Source organism: Onychostruthus taczanowskii, unplaced genomic scaffold (genome assembly GCF_017590055.1).
Source record: "Onychostruthus taczanowskii isolate IOZ18803 unplaced genomic scaffold, ASM1759005v1 scaffold4, whole genome shotgun sequence".
NCBI classification, from domain to species: Eukaryota; Metazoa; Chordata; class Aves; order Passeriformes; family Passeridae; genus Onychostruthus; species Onychostruthus taczanowskii.
In genome coordinates, this window is record NW_024501459.1 from 407325 (window position 1) to 431406 (window position 24082).

The following is a 24082-nucleotide window of genomic DNA, read 5'->3' on the forward strand; positions in this document are numbered from 1 at the left end:
GATATTGCTCTTCAAAAGCATGTGTTCATTTCTTTTCTAACAGGTGACGCTGTTTAATAGATTCCGTTAGAATCCCTTAGTAGGTTTTCCTTTTTACTTTTTTTATTATATACAGAGTGCGAGTGAAGCCACTAACAGTACTCAAGACTGTAATATTAACCGATGTGCCTGGAAAGTTTGCTTGTCTTTCAGTTTTTGGGGCTTTTTTGCAGTTGTTGGTGGGTAAAGCACTTAACACAGTGTTGCAAACAACTGTGTAGCAATTGAAACTCAAACACATTATACAGCCTCAGGATGTGCTTTATGGCCTATCTGTTCTGATCGTTAACATCGGGGGAAGAAAATTCACTGTGTATTAAAAAGAGAATGGCATTGAGTAAATGTAGAAATTATTGAGGAGAATCCTCTTGCAGCATGTGTTTTGACCCTGTATCCAGAGTGCCAGACAGAATTTTAAATGTGAATCAATAGGTAAATACCTATTTCAAGGCAAAGTAAGGTGACTCTTTCAGAAGCCTGCATTGCTATTTCCCATCTTCAGAGGTCTCTTAGAACAGCTGCTACTTTGAGCATCTTCAAAACTGGAGATCTGTGGACTCCAAAGCCAGCTTTTGCTGACAGATACAGCAACATGCAGATTCCACAAACAGCTTTGGCAAGTCTTGTATGGAAATAGGGTAAAAATATTATGAATTAACTTGGATAGAGTTTGACTCTACTTATAAAGCAGTAAAAGAGAATGAATTAGTAATTAGGGGTTTATTTTTATTTTGGACTCTCTAATGGAGTGGGTTGAGGTCCATAATAGCAGTAGCTGTTTTTTCTACATCTTCCATTACATTCAGACAAATTGAGAACTAAATAGAAAAGCTGACTTTTTGATGAGGTAGTTGCTGGACTACATTCTGGAGTAATAGTACCTTTCACACCTTGAACAGGCTTTTAATCCCAAAAGTGAGAAGCACTTAGTCCTAGTCAAATTGCCTAGCACGTTTTGGGGAAGGCAGGTTCCTGGGAAAACCTTATTAGGACCATTTCAGAAGAGCAAGACCCAGTTCATGTGGCAGGTATTAGGTTGCCGCTACTTTAGTCCCTTCTCTTGCAGAAGCTTTCTGCAGGGGAAAGGCTTGGCTACATTACATGTTCTGTCCTTTTCTCTGCTGAAACTGCTGGAGGAAGAATATGGCCCTGCTTTGCAGGAAGAATTTGTCCTCCAAGACTCAGTTACAAGATTGGGACGTTAGTGTGATAATTCATGTGTTCTAGTACAGTTCCTAAGGCAAACTTTGAATGGCATTCATAAGTTGTCTCAGTAGTGCAAGAATACATTTGAAGCTGTAAAGCATCAATGTTTAACTCAAAAGGCTCTGCTATGGTTAGTTCTCATGCTTAATCTGGTAGCGCAGTATTAATAATGATTATTTAGCTGTTTCCAGATAAATTAATTTCTGTTCCACAAGCAAAAAATTTTGTAAAAGTCTTTTTCCAGACCACAATGGTGAAAGTGCGTGGTTGTTTTGTTTCTGAAGGTGCAAAGCTGGTGTTCAGCACCTGTACTGGCTCTGTACTGGTACTGTATCTGTACCTGCATTACCAGTGAATTTCTGACTGCTGAGCATGATTTTGTGATTGCAATTCCTATGGGGATAAGGACCTAAATTTTGAAACCAGTGAATGGCAGGAGCAGAAAAATAATTATTATCTGCTTAAGGGGTGTTGATGTCATACTACTGACTCATTTGTTTTATTAAAAATAAACCCCAAGTTGTCCCCCTATAGCAAAGCAAAACCTATAGTTTATTTGTGTCTCTCTTTTTAAACTTTGCCATTACTTAGCTCTCACAGGTGACATGAGCCTATCTGGGTTAGATTTGCTGCATGAGAAAACAACCCTGACTTTTACCGGGTGGGTGGACAGGAAAAAAACCCAACTTTTTGTCAGTCTTTTGTGTTGCAGCAGCTGGATTCATTGCTGCTATAGCAACACACCACATGATGAGGTGTATTAGATTGCTCTGCGCAGAGCACGAGGGGGAAAAGGAACACAGCTCCTTGCTGAAGGTAAAGGTTGCACTGGAGTTCCTGCTGGAGAGCTGGGGAAGGTCAAATGCTCTAGATCCCAGTACTTGTTGTGCACAGAGGAAGGTAGAGGCGTGTGGAGGTGTTAAACTGCAGACCCAGGTAAGGTACAGCTGCATCGATTAACCTGAGATCTTAACCCTCCTCTGTCTGGCAGCTCAACTTCCCAGAGAGTTTTCTCTTAGCTTTTCCAAGTAGTTTTTTTTTTAAAGTTGCTTTGCTAATGTGACAACGTGAAAACATTGACAGCAGTTGGAACAATTAGAGAGAGACTTCTACTGCAGAGAGACCAGTCTTACAGATTAGGAGGTGATTGCCTTCAAATCAATGCAAAAAGTATATGTAGGGGGTTTTTGTTGTTTTAGCTTCACTTGAAGGTGTTGAACAAGTTTTGATTTTGTTACTATCTGCACAGTGGTTCACAACATCTCTGTTTTCAGTCAGGATTCAGGGCATTATCTACTTAGTGATTTTTATTATCAGTACTTTTTAATGATCTGCTCTCTCTAGCATTTATTAACACTTCCTCTCTCCCTCCCAATCTGCTTCATCAGGTTGCCTGAGTCTTCTTGGAAATGAATTTCCTATCATTTACTCCTTCAGGTTTTATGCTGCCACCTTAAGCCTAGCAGTGTTGTTAATGCAGTTAAACAAACTTCAGTGCACCTGTAAAGACATGAAAGTGGAAACAGTGCCACAGGTTATTGTGGTTTTTACCCTGTTAACCATTCATCCACAGAGGTAAAGAGAAATAATTAATGTCAGCCTTGAACTTAAATGTTTATTCAGACCCATGTCAAACTCAAAAAACTATTAACTCACCCATGTTCCTTATGCACCTCTTTTTTTTTTTTTTTTTTTTTCCTTTTACTCATCACTAGGTTAAATGTGATAGGCTTTCAAGTGGCATCCATGAGGTGGAGGAATTACTTTAGAAGAGGAAAAACTGAGGGACCAAAATGATAGTGGAGAAGATGGAGAGCCTTCCTGAAATTCAAGTTAGATGGTTTAGTACTTTTCCTGCTTCCCATCAAGGGTTTCCAACATTTTGAATGCTTTCTATTATCTATAAATTGCAACATATTTCTTTCTTAGGACTTACCACTGCTTTAACATCAGGCAACATATCAAGGGTGTTGAAATGTGCAGTCCTTCTCCACTACCCTAAGTAAAAGATTTCAAGCAACCTCTCTGTTTCTCCCCATACATTTATACCCTGGTGGTCCTGTGTTCAAAGGGCTCATTGCCACTGTCAGCAGACTGGAAGCATTCCTGTGGAAACTGAGGGATGGTGCAAAGGCCAAGCCTTCCCCTCACTCACCCCTTTTAGTGGCAAGAACGGGCAGTCTGAGTGAGGGGTATAATTGAGCTAAGTCTGAGTGGTGGGCAGCTTTTTCACAGCCCTGAGCACGTGTGCTTTGTGTGGTGCTGTGGGGACTGCACGGTCACAGCTCCGGTTTGAGTGAGGCTCCCCTGGCTGTAATGAGGTGACTTCAATGCTGTTGAAGAAGGAAGCAGCCACTCTGCCTGGGAGAGAATTTGTGAAATAGAAAACCATATAAACATGCAGCTCGTTAATGATTCCTGATCCCAGAATGAGACAGGTTTGCAAGAAGTTGAGTAGGGATTCTTGAAAATGAGGATTCAGAAAGGGTGGAAGTCTTTGAAGGGGAAAATTAGCTGTACAAGGGAAAACTCAAGTGAAGTAGGACAGTGATTTAGCTCTGATTCCACCACTTTGAGGAGAGCAAGGGAGTCCAAATCAAATTATCTAAGCAATCAGGGGAGCTTAATCTATCTAGATTTAGGGACCTTGTTTGATTGGGTGAATGAGGAACCTAATTCAAAGACCCAAGAGCTCTTTCACTAATACAGCACATCCATTCTGGCCCAAAGTGTAAGGCACCAGGGATGCAAGTGATTCATAGCATGGTACCACTAGCACATTATCTAACTGACTGTCACAGAGATGCACTAGGAGTGGGTTTGTCCAGGGAATTAAAAACTTAAGGAATCTAGATAAAAGGAAACAGGGCACCTTCTTACTGAGCACTACCCCTCTCTTTTTGTGTTTGGAATCACAGATGTGATAAGTTATCACACAGAAGGGAGAAAAGGAAGTGAGAGTCTTAGTTAAAACCTCCATTGTTAAGCAAAACCAGCAAAACAACACTGAAAAGTGTCCAGCTAATCATCTTTGCAAGACTAGGAAAAAGGTACGAGATTATGGAAATATGGGTATGGAAAATCATATTCTCAGTGAAGCCTCGTGAGCAGAAGGAATATGAGAACTGTCAGTAAAAGGCAGTTTCCTTCACCAGATAGCATTCCATTACATGTATTTTTTTCTAGAACAATATTAGACTATACAAATGTCCTTAAAGATTATAAATTTAGTCATGATTTGGTGAAGAATTTGGTGTGTTTTCAAATACCACTTTTTATTCATTTGTAGGATCTGTGGGTACATATGAACCTTCCTCTTGGACTTTTGTTCCTCTTTCTCATTAACCCCACTGAATCTTTTCTAAAACCTTCAAATAATACTCTCTGCTAGCTGAAACCTCTGAAATAAACAAACAATAATTCTTTAGTTTATGGGTGCCTCTTGTACGTGAACCAGCTGAGAAAGTCATGGAAGACTGCTAAAATGCACTGCTGTGCCATGAGAATAAATTTACTGCACAGTTTTGCAATTCAGATTTTATTCAGCATTTCAACTGTAACTCATTAATAATGTCAACAGATTTGCAAGGGAGATCTCATCTGCCCACTCCTGCAGATTAAATCACACAATTTATTGATATGATAATCTTTTTACTAGGTTTGGATTGGTGGAAAACAGCAGAAATGTCAACCTAACTGACTTGACTGCTACGAAAAAAAAATAATCCATTGAACTGACATGACTGTGTGCCAGCCTCTGAGAGGAAAGAATTCTGGACTCTTGATCAGTAGGAACCAAAACAGACACAAAATCGTAAGGCTACGTGGTATGATGTGTATATGCCTTGTATACAAATAGTAACGTAGGCAAAATTCCAATATGGAACAACTTGCAGAGACTAATTGATATAGGAATATGTGCACCAGTAGGAGCAGGCCAGTCCCTCACTCAGCTATCAGATGGCTGAGATATTTTTCTAGGGATAAATATGTACATGGGTGATTACAGTAGCAGATGCTAACTCTAGGAGCTTGAACTCCATATCCAAATGTTCATCTGGCTCAATCAAAATGAACAAAAGCATTTCCAAAGGGAGGGCTACCATCTCCAGGGCCAGGTGGACATTGGCAGCAGTCCAGAATATCTTCTTCACGTGCAGGAACTGTGTTCTCAGGAACAGTTATTTTCAAAAGGTACAGCCACTTAAAGTATTGAACATGGAAAATTAAAGAAAACTGTTCTCTTTGGAAGAAAGCTTGCTATGAAATCATCCTGGGAGAGGTTAGTTCAGTTCTTCATAGAGCACAAGAGCTTGTGGCATCAGGATGTTCATCTTGGATGTCTGTAGGGCTGGCTTCAACACCCATTTCAGCTTTAAGTGTGTGCTGAAACAGGTTAAACACATTCAACAGCTTGTGGAAAATGAGGCTCTGGTCCAGGACTGCTGTAGCCACTGAGCAAGGAAAGGAGGCTTGTATATTAATGCCTCAAGGAGAGATGTAAAGCTGCCATTTGGCCACATTTGTCTCTGGTCAGACTTCCTGTAATTTTTCCTCTGAAGAGCTTGCCAAGTCCAAAGTGTTCACAGATCACAAGTCTCTGCTACAGAACAGTCATGAGATGCTAAAGCTCCCCTGCTTTCAGGCTTGCTGCATGTTTTCTGCAGCTGTGAACCACAGAGAACTACTTTGTTCTTTTGCAGGGCAAAAGAGTCTGTTCAACCTCCCATTTCCAGTAGTATGGTCTCCTAAGGAAAAAATGCCAAATGCTGTAACAACCTGAGAAGAAAATTCTCTTATCCTCATGGCAGAGGTACAGCCAAAAGAAAAGCTTTTTAAGGTGGGCATATAGTGCAGAGACCCTAAAACTTAGAGATGCTTTTGGGAATATATGCAAATTATTATTTTCAGTAGCAAAACAAGAAAATCAGCTCCTTTATCCAGAAGCTTAGGGCCCCTGGTGGCTCTTTAGAGAAGTTAGGTCTTTGAGCTGAAAGGGAGCACGGCTTCTTCCAACAGATTTGTTGCCTGACCAACCTGTGCTGGGATAGTCTGCAGCTCTGAATATCAAAGACTAAAGGGCCTGTCCAGATGCTGAGCTAAGGAAAAGGTCTTCTCTGTGATTCTACCACCTCCTGCATCAACTTCAGGCTATACTAATTAATGAATCTATGACAAGACACCTCCCTCCCTGCTTGCCTGTCCCACGTAGCCCAAGTGTCATTTACTTGGTTTTGTGTGTGCAAATATGCACAAATGCACACACAGACACGCCTAAAGTAATTAATGTCTGTCGTTAGACATAAATTATTGGGTTGAATTACTTCTTTTTTCATGATTTCCAGAAAGAAAAATGACTAATGAAAAGATGAAATGTCATGAGCTCTTTTATTACAGATAAGTGATCTAAGAAATGCTGTCAGATTGGGTGAAGGAGGGTAAAACAAGTGCTAAGTGCAAGTCTCCCCTTCCTTTTGCTGGGCAGGTAGTCTGTTATTGGTGTCAAATTGTGTGCTGTTCTTTTGAGATGCTGAAGCAGCTCTGGTTGCTTCTGAGGTGTCCCACCCCAGTCTCATGGAGAGCTGCAGCCGAGCACTGGACTGAAAGCAGCTGGATCTGCAGGGCTGAGAGGCACAGTGCCACTCACCCACCTACTAACTGTAATTAGGAACGTTCCTTCTCACACATTCATGTCACAAGGTGAGGACTAAAAGTCTGTTAGCTGTCTCTAGTTAGGGGTATTTTTGTGTGGAGTGCTTCTTAGAACGGAAGGAGGCAGATTAGACTTTCAAGCACCCTTTGACAACAGCACTGAAGCTGAGGGTGCACTGAGGAATGCTAATATGGGAAAACTAGGAACATCTTGACTGTTAATTCTGCTGAAGTTAGCAGACCAAAGCCAAAAAAAAAAAAGGGTTGGGTTTTTTTTTTTATTTTCGTAACCCCTAGGCTTCATAAATACATCACCCTTCTTTATTGTCAATTTGCTCAGAAAATCATTGCTGACATCTCACCTAAGGACTTATTATCATTCTAGTCAGGCTATCTTTCACTTATATTGAAGATTTCTTGGATTTTTACCAGTCTTAAATTATATTGAAAGTAGGCAGATGAACATTTAAATTAAAAGGTTAATTGAAACAGAGATATTGCGCTGGCACAGTTAATTTGTTTCAGTTTAAATGTTTATTAGCTTAATTGAATATTTACAGAACCAAGACAAAAAAAGTTGTGCATCTGTTTCCACAGACACAAAAGTAAATGCACTTGTATTCAAAAGGTAAATACCCATTAATAACACTTAAAAACAGTAGTCTATAAGAGCGTATTTCCAAAATAAGGGATTTTTTTCTGTAGTTAAACACCAATTATTTTATAATTTCTTATCTGTCACCAGTTTCTTTTACAGTTCTTTAGGATTTATGAGCACAATAAAGTCCTCAAAGGTGTCAAAGAAAAGAGCTTACATTGTACAAATGCTTGGGGCAGGAAGCACTGGTAAGATCTTCTGCCTGACAGGAGATTACCATATGATTCTCTTGTCTTCTTTGTGGACTGTTTGAGAGTGATCATCAAGATCCTCATGAGGAAGAGTTGTTAGAGAAATCTGTCTGCTTTTTCTTTTCTCTAATTGGAGAGGGGTCAGGAACTGCAGAATAGGGAAAACTTGATCCTTTCCAGATTTCCTGGAAGAAATCATATTTCAGTTTGTTGGCTTTCCTAGGGTGCCTAATTTAGTAGCACAGTCAAACTGTATTCTTAATCTAGGGGGAAAATTCAACAGCAATAGTAACACCAGAATTTACCTGATCAGACTTCATCTGTATGAATACAAATGTGGTTTTTAGACAGAACAAATGGTGCAATAATTTCCAAAATAAGTAATAACACATGTTATTTGGAATATGTTTAAACAGGGAAAAGTGCTTTAATTGGATTATTTTAAAGAAGTTGCTGTTTGAAAACATCCAAGCTTAATAGAAATGCTATTGTGTGATTCCCTACTCAAAGAAACATTATGGCCCTAAATAGCAACACAAATGGATTTCATCCTCCCACCAGTATCTAAAAGACAGACTATTTTAAATGCTACTTCATCCCCTGTATTAGTTTCCTGAGAGGATTTTCATCATCAGGCTTTAGCAAATACACCTAAGCACTGAGGTCTTGAAATTATGGTAATTTTTAATCTTTAGGAAGTACCAGTAAGACCTCATTGTCTTTATGGCATTCAAACTTCACATCTTAGCAGGTAATTTTCTCCTTATGGCATCTGTCCCAGTTATACAGGTGGATGTACTGGGACAATATTATACCACAACCACCAGTTTGTGACACATGGAAAAGGGGCTCTCATCTCAATACATGATTTATCGAGTTTATACATCTCAGCAGCACTGCAGGATGGAAGACAGTTGGTAGTCTTGGGTAATGATGTGGATTCAAAGGTGAGGATATGTCTGTCTCCTGTTTCACTGGAAGTGTGGCCATAGCAGTCTTCAAAGAATATTATCCTACCCTGTAGCTAACTGCATCAGTCCTGAGCTTCTTAAATATGCTGCTTCCTGTGGCTTGAGAAACAAAGCCTAGTCCTTTGGCCTCTGAGCAAAAGAGTTTCTGTTTGATTATGATAATTTCCTGCCAGCCATTCATTGTTTCCCGAGCAGAGCACAGCTCCCACGTCAGCAGCCATCCAGCAGGTGCCCAAATGCTTCTCTGGTGCACTGCTTCAAACTGATGTGTTCTTCATCAGTAGGCTGACCAAAAATACCTGTTGTTCTTGTTTTATTCTATAAGCCTCTGTGTTTGTTCCCTGTTGGAAATGTAACTGTTGAGACCTGAGACTGACATCTGAAAATTCTGTATGCAAAGGTACAATTCCCTGTCTTCTGTGGGCTTTGAAAATACTTGCAGTATCTTAATGTGAAGGACACTGGTAGGAACCCTTTATCTTCCAAGATGCACTTTCCCTGTATTTCCCTTCTCCTCTGGTATCCCCACTGCCTTCCCTTGTCTGCATTGTCACTCCTTCTCTCCCATCTTATTTCTGAAATACTCCTAAGTCCTTTTGTAGTGGAGACTTGGAAATCCCTTCCCTAACTGCCAAGATAATGTGTTACAGGGGAGCAGTGGTGGTCTCTGCACCTTGAACACTTGGCAATTATCTTTGGAAAAGGGAATCTGGGTTTGTGACAGAAAGGAATGATGGGGGATTGTTCTCACAGAGACAGGGCACTGCCTGCTTGTGAAAGAGGAAACCTCTTCTTACAGCTGGACCCTGTGTAAGGTTATGAAATCAGCTCCTGCCAGGCCTTCTTTTTTGTGTTGTTGCTGCATCTCAGTGCTGAGTCTCCTCTACAGAGTGAATTTATTAGTGATGTATTAAATGCAGGAAAATGGAATAATCCTGAACCATGATTAGAATCTAAAGAAGGAGTATGTTTTAAGCTAGCCATTAGTAGGGTTTTTTTTTTCCTCCAAGTTGGTAATATAGAAGTCTGTAAATCACATAAATAATTTAAGAGACTAAAAGCAGAATTAAATAATTATTCATTTTGGGTCAGGTTTTGGTTTTTAAGAGCCTAAGTGTAATTATTCTGAAAAAGGGACCTTCTAATGGTTGTAAAGCAAACAGAAGTGGCTGCAACAGGAAACCTTTGTGCCATCCAACCATCAAACACACTTATTTGGGAGAAGCAGTGAGGCTGGAGTGTCACCAGCTTAGGCTTGCAGTGGTTCTGGGAGGTTTCAGGTCTTGGGGATCTTCCTTGCCAGAGAGATTGTGACTCCACGCATGTGGACTGTGTATGGCTAACAGTGAAGCATTTGCTTTGCAGGGCTTTTTGTCCAGTCTGCTCTCTGTTTTCTCATAGTTAAACAATAGACTCATCTCAGCACATTTAACTGAGCTGCATGGAGAGAGAGATGTGATTTTAAACTACTGAAATTGTAGGAGTTCTTTTTCTGTAAGGCAGAGAATGTATTCAGGTAGGTGCAGAAATAGCTCTTGTGGTTCAGAAATATATTTTGAATGGCAGAACATCCCAGGCCCTTAAGTTTTGGGTGAAGTTCAAAGAAATCCTTCCAAAAGCAAATTCAGAATGCAGCCGAGCCATTCTGTTCCCATTTGTCTTCCTAAAGCCTAGGAAATAAAAAGTTTTTCCAGCAGTCCACCAGTGCAATTAGTTCAGAAAATTTTCTTTGGTTTGACTTGGCAATGTAGAGAACAGCTACAGATCTGAAAATAGTGAGACAAGGAGCAGAAAGTGCTTTTGCTCCCTTTTACTAAGTTCACATAACTATATTTTGAATTCTGACAAAGACCAGGTTAAGGTTGTAAATAAATAATAAAAGGCTGTAAATAGTGTAAGGACAACGTTGCAATGATCTCACCAGCTTGTAAAAAAAAAAAAAAAAAAGTATTACATTTTCTGTTTAGCTGAAATGCCCTCCCCTTGTCCATAAACCTAAATTTTAAAGTATAAATTGTAATTTGTAACAGAAATAAAATACTCTACATGGTGTATTTTAAATTGGGTGCTATCACATGAAAGAATATGTCTTCATAATGATGTTTCTGATCTTGAATTAACTGTCAAGCCAGGGCATTTATATTGTTCAGTTGTACCTATTGGAAGGGGATAGTAAATATCTGAAGCCCCATTCTGGTTTCTGAAACTGATCTAGGCAAGTAATACCAGGGCTTTAAGTACATTCTGCCTGGGAAAATGCTAATCCATCTTCCACTGGCTGGTCAGATGCGAACAGAAAGGTCCCACGGATGTGCTGAAGGCAAAACAAACCAAGACTGGTCCCTAAAAACTCCTGCAGGCCAACAAGAAGAGTTTCAGTTGCTATGCCCACATTATAAAATAACTTCCCCCTCCCTTCTTTGATTTATTGCATAAGGATAGAGAATATTTTAAACCTTTCTCTTCTGGGAGTGCCCCATGCAAACTGTATTCACTGTTTGCTGGTTGCACTTTTCATGTCAAAATTCTGGACAGCTAAGTGATAGATTACTTCCACTGGAATCAGTGACTGAAATTATTACCTCAAGGTCATTCGGTTACTTCCTTGTCTTTGTAAAAACAGCATATTATTTTAAATCCAAAGTTATTAAAGTGGATAAAGATGTGGGGAAAAAATGAGCTGATTAAATGGTCTATACAGTCTGTATTAGTGACAGTTTCACATCTGCCACTCCAGGATGAACCAGATCCTGTGGTTTGTGTCAAATGCCACTTTTTTCATTGAAAACCTCACAGTGACTAAAGAGCAGAAGTGATTGTTGATTCCCACATTGCTGTCATTCATCTCTTATGGGTTGTTATTTCTGATGTTGCTCTTCTTTTGTCTTGGCTCCCTCTTGATTTTGAATCTGATCACATTACAATTTAACCTTGCAGCATTCTAATTTTAACACTGCAACACTACAAAATAAACAAACATACAGATGAGATTGTTTTCAAAGATGATGTTTATTTTCATTGCCCAGCTTGATCTTTTGGGACAGAAGGAAAACTCTTATTCTATGAAAGTGGACATCTAATGGACATCTTACAATATCCAGAAACAGAGGTATCCTAAATCATAGGTTACTTTTGAAAACACAAGATATTATGGCTAAAATTAAACACAGGTAAAATCCTGGCAAAATTTACTTCATTGTCATTGAAGTAATTGCAAGCCTTTTCATTGATTTAAGTGGAACTGAGATTAAACTCTGTATTTCAAAAGATTTTTTTTTTCTCTTGCAGACATATGCACCCTTTCTGTTGCCTTTTTTTTTTTTCTCTAAATGAATGTACCATGCTGGAGAAAAGCCACTCTACAGTTCACAGCCTGTAGGAAAGTTGGCATGCCAGCAGGAGAGAAGCATCAGTCAGTGCAGGCCAAGCATGGCTGCAGATGTCAGCCGGTGCCTTTTGTCCACAAACAAGAGGGTATTTCACTTGACAGGGCTGCAGCCAAAAACTCCAGGTGGATTTCAACAGGCTTCAGTGCCCACTGTTAAGGGGAGAGATTTTAGATATGTTTACTGGAACTTTGAGTTCCCCACAAGACATTTTCCATAAGACGTTGTGCAGGTTGCATTTGTGAAAGGATATTGCTGTAGCAGCCTGTGTTGGATATCAGCTCAAGGGAGTAAGTCTACAGCAAGCTAAGGGATAGCAATACTCAGAGTAAATGGCTTCTGACTTTCAGAAGTGTTTGTTTCTATGGAGAGATGTTAATTTTGCCCTTTGTCTCTGTGGCAGAAATTAGAGGAGCAGTGTTAGGTCTGCCATGTCCCAGGTGTTGATGCTGAGGGAGGTTACCTGGGGACCTGCAAGGAGTAGAGCAAGTACTATTGCATTTTACAGTGGACATCTTCAAGGGAGAAGCAGGGGTTGTACCAGGATGCCATGTTTTCAAAGTAAAATTCACAGTGTTTGTTCCAGACAAGAGAAATTCACCACAATATTTTGCTCCAGGACTCCTGGTAACTCTAGCTAGGAGCCATTAAATGCAAATCTGAGTGCCTGCTCTTCCATTGTTCAGGCAGCTTTGCCTCAGCTTCTGAAGAAACCTAAACCCTTTCTTTTAAAGAACTAACATTTACTTTCCCATACAATTACCTGTGTGGAATATAAGAGGATTGTTTGCAGAGGAAGAAAAGAAAAAATACAAAAAACAAGGAAAAAAGGCATTTTTCTTTTTTTAAAGTCACACTGTAAAAAGGCTGAAAAGTGTACCTGAAGGTCCCTTTTTTTCCCAAATCTGTACTTTTCCTCCATAAATATCAGCATAAATTGATGCATATACTGAAGTTTGTGTTTGATGCTTCGTGACTTCAGAAGCAAGTAAAATACTTTTGTACCAGGTCAGTGATGGACCAGATGCTGTATTTTGCCTGGAAGAACCAAAAATGTGTATAGAAATCTTTTTCAGTCATAGAAGCAGAGAAGAAAAGATTATTCTGAGTAGGTGTTGCCTGTGGGAAGCTTAAAAAGTTTAATTTTAAAAGATTTTTCTACCCCATAAACATTCAGGTGTTAACCTGTTTTGCAGTCAGTGTTTGTAATACTAGGGAAACAAACATAAAATGAACACTTTCTTCATCCTGATGTAACAATGTGTGCAGATGTGACCACTGTTTGTTTGGTGTGCATGAGGAGAATAGGAACATCATTCCCTTAGACATTTGAGAGAGTACTGTATTAATTGTTTTTGTAATCCTTTGCTACGTCAAGGACTGGGCAGTGAGGACTAAGATTACGTGATGTGTCATTTTGATCGTAGCAAATACAATATTTAAGTTGGATGCGGTGCCGATTTTTAAAAATGTTTGCACCTGGCTTTTCTGTTGAGATGTCAGAGGTGAACAGGAAGCATTCAGTTGTGAAGTATTGGATTTGGTGCTCAGTGTTCCTCCTCTTCAGAGCAGCTCACCTAAAACTGTTCCAATACCTGAGTTTTTGGCAGTGTTCAAGAATTTAGTTAATGTCACAAACTGTTGCTGACAGATTCAGTAACTTCGAGGGCCTTAAAAATGTTGATTCTCCAATTCTTTCTTTTTCAAGTACATTAGTTTATAATTTTTTATGTGTATGTATTGTTACAGTTTCATAAATACATAATCTTTAAAACTTGGAAGATTTTTGATGTTTTCTAATGTCCCCCTCAAGAGAGTGACACTATTTCAGTCAGAACAATTTCAGCAGAACACTCTGAAATGATCTGATGAATTTTAATTATTTGTGTCTCAAGATTGAGTATATTTCCTACACACCTACCATGATTATCAAAAAAGCAAAATCTTAGATGGAACTAAAGTGTGAAGGGATTCTGTTATTGTTTCTTTTCCCCCTCATTATTTTGACCTTATTAATGCTGCCAGGTTATTCATAGCTACATGACTGCTATGCTAAAACCTTTGCAGGCTGAATGACTCTATCAGAAACTGACTGACTACAAATACTGCCTACAGAAGTGCTACCCTGTAATGCTTTTCTGTCTCTTCCAAATCTCTGTGATGTTGTGCATTAGAAGGTACAACCTTAAATAGTTAGGATAATAGTGAGGGATGACTGGCACTTGATGTAAACAAACTTACTGGTGCTGGGGATTGCCACTGAAAATCCTTTCAGTGGTTCTCCTCAGCTGCAGAATGAAGACAACATGTATGCAAGGGACTCTACCAAAAGGCCTTTGCCAAATACTTCAACACTCTGCAGCAAAGGTGTTTGTACTCTCTAGCTGCTCTGAAAGTAGGGTTGAGTGGCAAAATAGTTAATTTAAAAAAATAAAATTGTAAGCAACTGGGAAAAATCTGCCTCTCTGACTCCTTCGAGTCCCCTTTTCCATTAATTTGTGTTGTAAAACACAATTTCACAGGATTGCTTAAAACCAAGCCTGCAGCTAAATATTTACCCAATAGATTTTGTTAAATCTGTTTCAGTGCCTCTGGAAATGAATTCACACCTCTAATTCCTAAGTACCCTTTGCCTCTGAGCATCTAGTGAAATGCAGGTATTAGAAGAGCTGAAATCAGTTGAGATAACTGATAACCTGAGTCAATAAGCAAAGGATTGAGAAGACAGAATGATCTTTTGTCTCTCTGGGGTTTGGAAATGGAAATTTTTGGGCTGAAAAGTGTTTTTTTCAGATAATGCTAGAAAAGTATTTTCTGTGCCTGTTGTCAGCCCTCCTTGCATCAGTTAAGTAGTAGCTAATTTAATCCAAAAATATTGCCCACCAGCACTTCTTCTAATAGCAGGTAAAGAACACCTAAGGAGGCATTTGTCCCAAAAGCCTTGGCCAGCCCCCTTGTCTGAGGGAGGAGCAGCTTCCTAACAACTCTAACATTGCCCACAGTCAGCTTGTGTCTTTAATACATTTCCCTGTTTTATAGGGTGTTACTGTCATCTCAGTCTCGGGTGATAGGAGAGTTTGCCAATTCTTGTGTATTTTTCATGTGTCAGCCTTTAGCATCTCTTCGACAAACAGGAGATCTGAGCCCAGTGCCCAAAATCCAGCTGGATGGTTTGCTCCCTTCCTTTGCTCTCTGTTTAACACCTACAGGACTAAGGCAAGAAGCAAAGTGGGCAAGCTGTCACTGAGCACTCTGCTGCTGGACATCACAACCCCATAATCTAACACAGGGCAACTCTGAAACATCACGAGTCAGTAGAGGCAAATGGATAGTTTGGGAGACAAAGGACAAAACAAAGGTAATAGTGAAGGCAGAAAGAGCAGTGGGGGAGTGGGATGTGGCTGCTGAAATAGTCTGTTTTGAATATTCTATGTTTAAGAAACTAAATTATGAAATATGTAGGAGGAAAAAACATATCCACAAGTGTGGAATGCAAGATGAGCCTCTGCTGATAAAACTCTACTACATGTTTTTTTATACCACTGAGATTCTCATCAAGAAATACGTCTGGAGTCTCCATTTCACCTCAGTGAAAATAGCATTGGGCCTGCAATATATGTTCCAAAAGATTTATTAGGATAGTTTTAAAAGCCACAGACTGTAGGGCATTCACTGTATCTCTTGAGAGACTGTCTACAGCCTCATACATCTGTCACTTCAGAGTTCCCCTGTTGAGATCAGATGTTTTCTGTGTTTAAATATTATTCCTGTTATTCCTAATTAAACCCTGTATATCACACCTTATAATTCTCTCCCCAACATGAACAGCAGATAGCTGTTTTATTCCCAGCTCATCAGCATGTAACAAAACTGTATAGATTTGATGTTACTCTGTTCCCAGAAATCAGACTCTCCGCTCTCAGTCCTCTGAGTGTTTTCCCATCTCTCTGCCTCTCTCCTTGCACTCTGTCAATGGCTTCCAGACAACTTGGTGCCTAAACTAGAATGTAATAGTTGAGTGTAGTTGAACCAGAGCCAGACGGGAGGAGGAGGAGGTCTCTTGCTTCCTACTCTGATGCGATGCATTTGATAAGGCAGACCAAAAATACGCTGTTGCTTTCTTGCCAGAATACCCAGAAGAATATTAGACATGCTCTCAGAATTAAGCAAATGACACCTGAGGTGCAAATGTACTTATTCTTGTTTGCAAATATCATTAACCAGCTTAGCTCAAACCAGCTTATCAAATCTGCTTAGCTCAAGCACCTTCAATTTAGATGCCTCTGGACCAGTTTAAGGATTGTCTCCACTTACCAACAGGGTCAAATTGGACATGGTTTTGTCCAGACAGTGGTGTGGCACTTCTAACTCACACAGATTTCTCCTTAGAGCCAGTTTCTGCTGCTCTCTGGAGTAGACTGGTGGCATCTCAACAGCAGTGGCTCAGCATGTGGCAGGAGCATGGCTCAGGAGAGCTGCTGCTGGCTCAGAGAATGGCTGGTTGTACACAGGCCCTCTGGGGGTACAGGGGGAAATGGAGTGAAATTGCCCAGGCAAATTGTCACTGTGGCAGAGAATTCAAGTCTGTTTTTCTTGTCAAAATCCAGGCCTGTAGACGTTACTGCTCTCTGCAAGGATTCATCTAATGCTTTTGCTTTCGTGGTCTAATTGAGGTGCCCCTGCAGCAGCCACAAATACCTGGCCAGCAGGTTGCTGTGGTAATGGCTCTGTGTGGTCAGTGCTTCATACTGAAAGCATCTGTAAAGTGCTTTATCTGCTCAGAACCAATGCACTCCACACACAAATTGGCTTGTAACAGTTTGCATTGGTATTCTCTGTCCAAGGGTATATTGTGTCTTGCAAGCTGCTGGAGGCCTCAGTGCCCCTTGCTTTTCTGTAGGATGTCTCTGTGCCTTCACACTGACCACTCCTCCCTCTTCTCCTTCCAGCTGTGAGGCCTTCTCATAGTGGATAGCTGTTGAGTTTTGGTGACTGGTCTTTGTGAAATAACTCTTTAAGTGTGGTGGATCTTGGGAATGGCGCCTTTACAGCTCCTGCTTCAGTAGTTGAGTTTCTCCCTGGAGAGGTTTTCGCGGTGGTTCTCCTAGAGCTGCTGTGTTGTATTAGAAGGAAAATAAGATCTTTTCAAAGAAAGGAGGTGTTGAGAAAATAGTTTGAAGACATTTAGTATTTGGGGGAGCATGACATACAGACATAAAGTGCTGTGTGACAGTGTCTTGCCTGTTTTGGAAACTCTTATTTCCTGTTGTTAATGATACAAATGTCATCTTTCCACAAAAGTTGATGCATTGTATGCATCGTAGAGCAATGCTTGTGTAGGAGTGTGTATTCTGTCTTGACTACCCTTAGAGAGGAGTGTTTCTAAGAAGTGATCTACTTCATTTTACACAAAGAAAAATCTTTAAGCAACCATTTGGGGATTTCAAAACACATCAGGAATCTTTGCAGCCATAAGTGCCAGCCTGCTTAGATGTGCTTCTTTTGGGCTTTCATGTGCTCCCCTTGGCTTTCTTCACATTCCCTTTCTGCCATGGGAGAGGTACATTCAGGGCACTGAAATGTCTCCAGACGAGAGCCTGCTTACAAGCCCATTTCTAGTAGCGGAAATATTTATGTGGCATTGCAGGGATTTTTATAATCTAAGTGTTCTTTTGCAATATAATTAATACTGTTTTATTAAAAATGTTCCTCCTCGAGCATATGTAACACTAACTCGAGTTTAGCAGGGTCCAACCAGTGTCAGAAGTAATGTGCATTATCTGAGAGGGGAGACACAGAAGAGTGAATCACATGTAGCAGCCTGTTTCTGTTGTGTCCATTTACAAGCCATTATCTTTGAATTCAATATTTCAAGCATTAGCTTTCTGTTCTGGCTTAATATATGAGACTATTTGCTACATAATTATATTGTATTTCATTTTCTTCTGTATGCTATTGTAATAATGATATTGCTTAATAAAATAATGTCAGATTTTAATTAGGTTAAAAGTAATTTGTTATATTAGGTTTTTTATTTGAGAAAATGAACTAGCTGATAGTGCATATCAAGCTGTCCTTTATTTTTGTTTGTTTGTTTGCTTGCATTTACTTTCATTTCCTGTCGTCCTTACCTGTTGAAATAAGGGTGGGGTTCTTTCTTCGATTGTTATAAGTTATTACAGCCCTCCACAACCTTAACTCTAACATATTGATGTTATAGTGAGGACATAAGATGCCTAACTTTCTATTTATTAAAAGGATAGTTTTTCAAAAATTTCTGCTCCTAGTTAATAGCTGCACCTTTGTAATCATTTAAATAAATTATCTAGACTAATGTGAAAGGGTGTGATAATACTGTGTGAGAGTACTCCAGCAAAGGGAGGCTTAAATTTGCTGGGAGGTAAAGACAGAATACATTTGCATCAAAGACAGTTTTGGAAAGGAAAAGCTTGTGCTAACTTTTAGGAATAACCAGTGATGTAGGAACTGGCATAAAGGGTATTTCTCTTCATAATTTATAAGAGAGTCGTGAATAACATCTCAACATACATCCAAATAATGCATAGAAGGATGAAGGGGTGAAAGATTCTTCTGTTTCCTAATGCTCTTCTCTTTAATTCTTTCATTCCTTTTGCTTTCAAAGTGACCTCAGTACTCCGTAAACTTCCACATCACATGCAGAGGAGCTGTGTTCCCTGTTACGTGATTAAAGCTTATCTTTATTGGGAGACACTGACTCCTCCTTGAAGTGCCATTTCCAAGTACATTCCCTTTTATGTAACCTACTGCTTTTAGGCTGCCCTTTTTTCTTTTATTTTTCATTTATTAAGAACTAAATAGAAAACCTTTGAGCCCAGTTCATCAGCCCATTCCTCTTTGGCTAAGTATGGTAATCACAATGGAATTCAAGCATATGCTTTGGGTTCAGTGTGTATATAAAGGTTTTGCAGGATAAGGACAGGTTAAAGAAGGCTTTTGTTGAACTGGAGCCCATTTGGCTTTTCTGTGTATTCATCTTTTCAAGATTCAGAAGTTCTTGTATTGACCTGTAATTTCTTGTCACTTAAGTTTTATACAAATCTGGGCATCCCATTGCTGCTTTTTTCTGCTGATTGTTCTGTTACCACATGGTACTGCCAGCCTACCTGTTCTGTTTCAATACAGTATGCTGTATTATTTGTGTGGTTATTGATGGGTATGCAGGCAGGCAGTTATGGGACAAGAATACAGACCCTGATTTCAGTAATTTTGACTTTGGGAGAGTTAGTATCTTAACTGAGTATCTTGAAGATTGAACTTTATTGTTGAACTAAGGCTGCCTAGTGAAATAATTTTAACAATGCATGTGAAGTTTCTTTTTCCACCACAAAATTAGAGACAGAGGTGTGACCTTCAATGAGATCTGGTACTTGAAAACAGAATTAAAGTTAACAAGTTGACATCTGCTTTCAAAGCATCATCATTTGAATGCAGCCACCAAAACAATCAAGTTGTATTCCTGTTACTTAAGGGCCCCTCACAGAAGGAATATGGCCAGGTAAAAAAGATAAAACCTTACATTTCTTGGTGCCCTTAAAGCAGCTAATTGCTAAAAATGCCTTCTTCGGTTATTAATTAGATCAGCCTGGAGGCTGCTCCTGCTTGCATTAAGGATCTGATTTCTCTCTGTGTGAGATTCATACAGATGCAGTAATCAAAGCTTTCTTTGTCTCAGAAGGTATATACTGAACCTAAATATGCTCCTAAATGCTTTAATTCCCATCCTAGTACCATTATTCTGTCCTAGTGCCTGCTCTCACTGAGCTTCAAGATAAATTAACAGCTACCACTATGAAAGAGTGTATGTGAGCAATTTCCTCAGTGCCTCATCATTCTTTCATTTGTAATTTATTTTCTACCTTTCTGGCAAATAGATCTGGAGAGACTTGAAATTCCATGGGATTGTTTTTAAAGATTCTTTTTTTTTAAAGCTGTGTTGTTTAGATATAGTTCAGACTTTCTTTTCTATAAATCTATTTGGTGGAACATTTCAGAAAATTGAAAAGTGAAAAAAACCCAAAGGCATCTGTTTCAGGCATAAAGATAAAAAAAGCTTAAATACTTCTTGTTTGTCAGTTTTATAATGGGACATATCCTAGCTGATAAGATTTTTTTCAGCTTCTTTGGATTAGTGGCTATTGCATTAATTGTTTGGATGCCAAAACTTTTCATCAGGTAAGGTTACAAAAGCCAGTAGCCGTTCTATTAATTAGATTGTTTGCCTACTCACAGTACTTAATTTTAGTGAGATTTTCCCAGTACATGCAAAGGATCTCAATAATTTCAACTGCCTAGGAATGCATTTTCTCCTGCAGCTACCATTTGGTTTATTTTGTTGGTTTTGTAATTCTGAGGACATGGAGGTACCTACTGTCCTACAGCAAATAATCATCAAATCTGTATTTACAAAAACTGACAACTTGTATTATTAAAATTGGCAGAAGCCAAGAAATGCTTCCTAACACAATTGTATCACTGACAGCTTACTCTCAAATTAATTTGGGTTTAATTATGGCAGCACAAGAAGAACTGAAAGATCCCTTTGACTAAGTAGGATTTTAATTATATTTGATATCCTGCAACCTCCTTTTTGCCTCTACAATGGCAAATAAAAAAGAAAGAGGACCAGACTACCAAAGTATCAGATTATCAATTAAATGCTTCCTGTGATGAAGTCCTTATAATTTTTTTTATCCCTTGAGTTTCATTGCAGTTTTTTCTATGAATTATTCCTTCTCTCACTATTTAAAAGGAGTAGAGCTGCATATTTGAGTGTTCAGAGGTCATCAGATCTTTATTCATCTTGGCTTTTAGAAAAATAGATTTAAAAAATCATATTTTGAAGGAAAAGCTACAATGCCAGTGAAATACAGCCCCAAAATGAGTTCCTGGGAAAACGCCACAAAAATATGTACACATCAGACAAATCAGATTTGGTATGGTATACCATCAGCTTTTGTGTCTGAGTTTTGGGGGCTTCTTCTTTTCCTGGAATATGTATTGAGTGTAACAAAAATAAATTACCATTAGTGGAGGTTATTTCTAGCTACCCCTTGGTTGAACTAAGGCTCTGAAAGGTCAAATACAAAGGAAATCGGCATCTTCTTTATTGTTTTAAAATATTTAGTAACATTTAGAGTAAATACAACTTTTTAATTGCATTTGAATAGAACTTTGAAATGATACATTTAAATCTGTAGCAGTTAGCTGGAATTTACAGCTAATGTTTATCAGAAGTGATGGCAGTGAAGCTCTGGAGAAAAGATTTTTGGAGTTGACCAAAATTATTTTATTGGATAATCTTAGGCTCTCACAAGATGAAAACTTATTTGAAGCACTGAACATTACTTTTCCTTCCATATTTCATCCAATAAATAAAATAGTTTCTTTTAGTATCAGGAAGCCTGACTCAAAAAGAGCCTGGCTAGAAAAATTTATCTAAGCAATGCCTGTAAGACAGCTTTTTAAAGCTTCACATATATATTTTAAGTGTCAAGTAATCATTTTCTTAAATGTCTTTCATGTCTGGAGTAGTAAGATTCTTTAAGAGAAGTTCTTCATGTTGCAGAGAAAAGCTGGAAATTATACTGTACAAGTACTCATGAAAAGGACAAAAATAAAGATTTGGTATACATTTAGGCCTAGTTAGGAAGATTTTGAATTTCTACACTTGATAATGCCTAGTGCACATGGAAAACAACTGATGTGTCCTTTGTCATGGCATAGTGTAGTAAAGTGCTGATTCCATACAGAATTAAATATTAAATGAGTATATTTTGACTCTCACATTTTCTGTCTCAAAATTATGCTTTTTTTTATTATTAATCCTTTCACACTTGTTTTTTAGACCTGAGAGATAAGATTTGCATAACATTCAAACTTCCTTGAAGACTGTGCATTATGGAAATGAGTTGCAATGGGTGCCTTATTAGGCATTTTTTACAGTTTCCCACTAAGGATACAAAACTCCCAAAAGGGGGAGCTGATTAAAAGCATGTTGGAAAATTATTTCTTAAAAACAAAAACACATTTCACTAAAGGAATAAATCAAGACAGAATTTCATTTTTTTGGTGGTATTAAAATTGAAAAATAAGACAAAAATGAGAAGAGTCAGACTTGCTGAGACTCATGTTGGAGATGAACTTAGCAACAGCTTTTGTTTTCTTTCTTCACTGTAAAAACCTCATCTAGATAAAATACAAGGACAATGCAATTATAGCTAGCCTCAGGAAAGAGCATTGACCAATTTTATTACAGTGCCAAAGATTAGCCCTGGAATGTAAAGCTGAGAGAGGCCTATTAGGGACTTGGTTCATTAGAACATGTGGAACAAGACATTCATAAGGCACCAATAAATCCATTAAGGGGAAGAGGGCTCTGAAATGGCCCTTCAGGATTTTTATTATTAACTACAAGGATTGCTGAGGTTGGTGACGTCAGAAATATGGTTTTAGCCAGCACTTACTGTCCCTTTTAACTCACTGTTCTCCAGTCCAAGTTCACTTTGAAATAAGCAGCCATAACTGTTCTAGTTAGCAGAGCAGAATCCGCCTGTTAGGCAGCTGCTAATTCACAGCTGAAATTGGAGAAAATAAAAGATCAGTGGAAAGTCTCATCTCTCACATTGCCATGAATCCTGCATGAACAGGATCCTGGATGTTGACTACAGCTTTTAAGTTCCTCATAAAGTCACTGTTAGATAGACTCTAGCAGGCTCTTTCATTTTCATAAATCAAAATTTCTGATGCTGGTAAATCCTGAAAAGAAACAGTTTGTTATGTTTGAAGGACATTTTGATAAAACTGTCCGGAGCAATAGCAGACAAGAAGCCTCTGCTGCTGAAAAATGGTACTGCTCTCTGCTCAAAGCTGGGTTTAAATATTGACCAGCTGCATAGAAAATAGATTTGTCAACAGCATAAAAAATAGCCTCTGAGAAACCAGAACATTTCTTTGCATCCTAATGCTTCTAATTCCCAGAGATATCGAAGCTTCCATCATTTCATGAAAGCAAAAATAGCTTCTATATCAGGAGTTTGAGATTTCCTCACTAGGGAAATACAGACTGCTCAGATAAAGGATGCTTGATCCTGGTTATTATTTTCTACCAAATGGGGGTACTCTTTCCAAAAGTGATTTCAAGATACTCACTGTTGGGTTTACCAGTCTTGTGGTACAAAAATTCCAGCTAGTTGGGTCCCAAAATGCTTCCAGGAGTTTCAGAGCCCCAGCACGCTCAGCTGGACAAGACTGGGGCAGAGAGAGGTCTTTCTCTGTTTCCTATGTGCCTGCTTCGACAGAAAAACAACTTCTGTCCAGCCTGGAAGACTGTCAGAAGTGGCACTGGCCGGGATTCGGAGCCTTTTTCCAAACGCCCGGCTGCATCACAACCATCACATGGGACTTGATAAATTTTTCATGCCAGAATTAATCAATTTCAGTGGGCAGTTTTCCTCACTGGCATGTATCCTGCCTCCCTGGGGCACTTCATCTGTCACAGACAAACGGGATGGGGATTTGTGGATGTGCTAGTGGGGTGGCTCTTCTCAGACCCATCAAACTGCGTGTGCACGTGTCAGGTCAGGAATTTTTGGGTCTCCTGGGACATGTGTGGGGCTTTCCAGAGGGGAGTGCCTTCTCCAGGCATGTAGGCAGCTGCTTCTTTTGATGGTGTGGTCTTTTAACCCCAGCTGTAAAGTAAGTCACATGCAACTGTTCGCTTATTCCATCACCAGCCCCACCCCCAGTGGTAGGTAGAATCAGGGAAAAAAAAGTGAAACTCGTGGATTGAGATACAAAATTGAAACAAAGCAAAATATAATAACAATAGTGAGATAGAGAGAGGTAACAATAATCAGACAGAGAGAAAGAGATAGAGCCCAAGATAAGTGATACCCAATACAGCGGATCACCACCCACTGACCGAAGCCCAGCCCATCT

The 24082-nt window shown here is 39.2% G+C and overlaps 1 protein-coding gene across 20 annotated transcripts in view; it reads left to right on the plus strand.

Annotated features, from left to right (window-relative positions):
* The window catches only part of DTNA (dystrobrevin alpha), a 221049-nt gene that overhangs the window by 95700 nt on the left and 101267 nt on the right, over positions 1–24082 (plus strand). The window lies entirely within an intron of this gene.